Here is a 4,964-nt window from a genome sequence, read left to right as displayed (position 1 = left end):
ATTCTCCTTGGCCAATCAGAGTGCACATTTCCTCATACTCGTTAGTATTGCCATCTGCATCTTCCTTCAGTCTCGTCCCCCAGATGTAGCACTTTTGTTTCATATCATCTGGAATTTGATTCATTCCCCCAGGAGTTTCAAACTTTGCAGAACTTTCTCCCCCAGTCTCCCTCTGAATTTGTGGACTTGTGTTTTTTCCCTTCGCCGCACTGCTTGCTATTCTTTGGACCAAACTGTCCAATTGTTCTATCAAATTCGCAGCTTCTGGAGATTTTTCCCTTTCTGTCTCCTGTGTTGACGCCCCCTCCTGGCTTGAATCAGTCAATCCAAGGCTGAATGATGGCACCCCTGGATCTGTTTTAGGAATATAGGATGCTGTCCGTGCCATCATCAACAGGGCAGCAGCGTCTTCTACGTCTGGATGACTGCATCATCATGTATAAGAATAAGAATAAGAATAAGAATATACCGATGATAAGCAAAGATTGATTTTAGTCTGATGGACTTACATTTTAGTTGGAGTTGGGGGAACCATGGGTGTGGTCTCTTGAAGTTGTTTGGGGTTTCAGGAGTGCTGCACAGTTACAAAAAATTAATCACGGCGTAGAAAAAACTAAGCAGGAACAATATACACCCAAACTATTAGCTAATATACACCCAAACTCTAAACAAATATACACTCAATACTATTTCTTACGTTTCTGTAGTCCCTTCAATCTGTAGCATAGGGGTTGGTTCAAAATCTGTCTCAGTGGTTGTTTGGGATGCCGGCACAAAAACCTGAATCGGGACTCTAAACAAGAAGAAAAACGAAAGGTTAACAACGCCTTTGAAAATAATAAGGTTATAAGGTTGAAATATTATTGGAAAACTCACATTGCAAGCGCTTCCGACGGTGTCTGTTCCCTCACAACCATCATATTCGAATCAGACGGACTCAACCTAAAATACACCCAAAGAAATTCAAGAAATACACTAGAACAATTCAAAAAGAAGACAGGCTTTGTTTTTTTTGAGAACTTACATACTTGCAGTTTTTGCTTTTTTTTCCTGCCTTTTTTTTCTTGAATAAAATAATAAAGGGCTTTTTTTCTAAAAAAAATATATACAGAATTAGAAGTAGAAGGGTAATAAAAGAACAAAAGTAACGGTTATTTGAAAGAGAAATTACATGCTATGTGACGGCTGGTTTACACTACTCTATTCTGTGCGTCCTTGAGAGGAAGGAGCATCACTTCCCAAGTTCACAACCGGCATTCTAAAACAGATCTCATGTTATTCAGACAAAATAAGATACAGGTATAAAATACACCCAAATGAATGCACAAGATACAACCAACCGAATGGATAATATACACCCAACACAACAAACTTAATATCCCAACTTATTAAACAACATACACCCAACTTGATCCACAAAATACACCCAAATGGTTCCACAAAATACACCCAAATTATGATAACAAGATTTTATTAAATAATAAAGCTTCTTACGTTTCAGACGACACATAGCGACCTTCTGTCGATCGCAGGTCAGGTTGGTTCTCGCTGCGAAACAAGAAACAATTATTAGCAAACAACACACAACAAAATCTGAAATAGACACCCCAGCAAGACATACCCCTCTGCAGCAGATTTATCAACGTTTTCCCTTAGCCATTCATCCAGTTCGTCACTTGATATTTCATATGTCTCACTACATTCATAAAAGAAGATGTTAACAAAAATAGCTACGATGATAGACGGTAATATAGCTTACGAGGTACTGTACCCGTCAAAGTATTGGTCTTCTTTAGGAGGTGAATCCTCCACGACAACTTTTTTCTTTTTTGGTTGTGTTCTGGGTGGAAAAAAAAGAGTACCAATCAGAAATAAAAAATTAATTTTATCACAGAATATTATGCAAAGAAGTGCTTACTTTTTTGGTGTTGTTTTTGTTTTTTTTCTTTTTCTTCTCCTTTTCTGCAGGTGATGATTCTTCGCTCCTATAAGTTAATAATAGACACTTCAGTTAATACACGAAATCTTTATAATGAAGCCAAAAGAAAGGAGTAATAATTTCAGGACATTACTCATCACTTGGTTCAGATTCAGATTCTGAATCAGAATCTGACTCCTCTTGCCTCTGCTTTCTTTTTCTGGAGTCCATTCTAGAAGGCAAACAATGATTATTTAGAACATACTAAAAATACACCCAACGTGATCAACAAAATACACCCAACACGAAAAAGAAATTACACCCAAGTATGGTACTTACTTTTTCCCCTTTTTGCTGGGGTGTTTTCTTGCTGAATCCTCTGAGTCTTGTTGAGTCTCAGACTTAGAGGTAGAAGTGTCACTGTCAGTAGCTGTTTCTGTCTCCGAAGACGATGTTGGACTCGCCTTCCTTTTTTTGTTTTTTTTTATTTCTTGTTTTTTTTTTCTTTTTTTTCCTTTTTTTTCATTTTTTCTCTTGCTCTTGTCTCCGCCATCTTCACAATCCCCTGAAACATGAGATATTTTAGCTAGCAGCATTCAGGTAAATAAAATACAACCAACATATTATGTTTACTTACCAAAATTTCCTCTCTTTCTGCAGTCATTCTTTTCACCAACTGCTCCTTAGTCCAGTTCGCAATCCAAGACTTTGGTGGTCTTTCAGCCCTCTTCTTGCCTTTGTTTTCTGAAAGATGAAAGTATATTATCATCAGGGCAAAGAGGCAGCCATCAATTGCCTTCTTCTTCTTCTCCTGGTAGTCTGTGATGCCCTTGATTATGAAGGTCAAAACATGTCCCCCCCAGTTTCTCTCCGATATGCCGTCCATCTTAAAAATTGGGGCCAGGTGCACAGGTAATATTTTGTTTATCGTCGTTGGCAAAAGGAACGCCATCTGTATGTAGAGGATGAATATCCTCTTGAACATCAGGAGTTCCTCTTCGCTGCCAACGCCGATTTCCATCATTTCATTGGTAAGACTTTTGAGGGTCTTACCCTGGAATCTTCTATAAATTATTTTGTCATCGTCAGAAAGTTGCTTATACTCAACTTTCTCAGGAAACAGATTTCCTACAAAAAGGAAAACAACAAAGTATGAAAATCGGTTCAAACACACCCAAGCATCAACCTTAAATACACCCAAGCATGAACTTAATATACACCTATAATTTTGAGCTAGTTACCTGTTGCATTGATGCCAAGCGCATCACCTATTGTCTTTGGTGTTATTTGGAAAGAACCATATCCTGTCTTCAGTTTGTTCTCCCCAAGTTTGAAGTTGTTTGCCAGTTCCCTTAAGAGTTGGTGATCCACCCTTAGTGGTGGGATGTGCATCAACCCTCCAAATCCGAGATCCCTGACAATTACCTTCTTCTCCTCAGTCATGTTTCTGAACTTATCACTCAGGAGATGTGTGGCACACTTAAGGTCCTTTGTTTGGTTTCTTGCTGCCATTTTGTCTGAAACGAAAAATATACCCAAAGACATCAGTAATATACACCCATATATATGAGTCAGATACACCCATTAATAACAGTAAGATACACCCATAGATATGATTCAGATACACTCATTGATAACAGTGAGATACACCCATAGATATGATTCAGATAAATCCATATATATCAGTCAGGTATCACTCAAACATGCTTCAATATCAAATTAATTGAGATATTAGTAAGATACATGCATATATGAGTCAGATACACCCATTGATAACAGTAAGATACACCTATATGTAAGAATCAGATACACCCATTGATAACAGTGAGATACACCCATTGATATTATTCAGATACATTCATATATATCAGTCAGATATCAGTCAAACATGCTTCAATATCAAGCCACATTACAAGTTCAAGCAGTATTCACCCCCCAATCTACGGAATAAACTCCCAAAAATCAACAACAATAGCAGGAGAACTTATTAGAAGAACGTAGAACGACGTAGAACTTAGAGGAACAACGTAGAACTTGGAAGAACGACGTAGAACTTAGAACAGTGTAACAAAGAAGCAACAATAATAGTAAACCCTAGAAGAACGACGTAGAAGAAAAGTAAAATATACAGTAATCTTAATGAACTTACGTTGAGTGTTGTTGCTTTGTTTTCTCTTCAGATTCTTCACGGAGAGTTTGATGTTGTTTTGATGGAGGTTTCGAACACCGATTTGTATATTTTGAACTTTGATTTTTGCTCGAAAATGGGAGCGTTTCCTTGTTTTCGAAGCGTTTTGAGAAGTGGAAGAAGTGGAAGAAGTGGAAGAGTCTGCTATACGTAACCGTTTGTGTTGAGCGCGTGATTTTGACGTGCCATGTTATGTTTCTTTATGCGCGTGTCTTCGATTTGGGCTGGGCCAACTTGGATGCTTGTAAACTTGTATGTGTAGCAGGCCCGTTAATTTTTTGTGTGTTAGTTAAATTTAAAGCAGTTAATCTTTGATGATAGGTATACTTATTACTTGTCAAAATTTTATTTTTGCGTTGATGGAGGATTGTTGGGACGTGACAAATTATAATGATAGTAACATGTTGAGTGTTGTTGACGAAAAAATATTGAAAGTGATTCTCGTTAAGTAGGAGGCGCTTGAATTAATGAAAGAAGATATATTTTAATTAATAATTTATATTAGATACATTTAAGGTTAATTTAATAATGTATAAATATTTAAGTATTTTACTATATATAATTATGTAGATATTTGTTGTGGTGTCTAAAATTTTTGGTCAAATTGTCAAAAAAAAATTAAATGGTTTATTTTAAATTTAAAAAGATAAAATTAAAATAATTATAATAATTTAAAAATTATTAGCAAAAATAAATCAAACAAAATTAGGCATCAATTAAAAAGTATGGTATAGGTGGTTAAACTATGTATATATTAACATGTAAGTAATCACTTAATAATATGTAGATAGACATATTTATACCAATAATTAAAAATATAAAATATTTATACATATGTAAAAGGTAATATAAATTAAA

The sequence above is a fragment of the Arachis hypogaea genome, chromosome 11, assembly GCF_003086295.3.
Source record: "Arachis hypogaea cultivar Tifrunner chromosome 11, arahy.Tifrunner.gnm2.J5K5, whole genome shotgun sequence".
Taxonomy (NCBI): Eukaryota; Viridiplantae; Streptophyta; class Magnoliopsida; order Fabales; family Fabaceae; genus Arachis; species Arachis hypogaea.
This window is presented reverse-complemented; position numbering follows the sequence as displayed.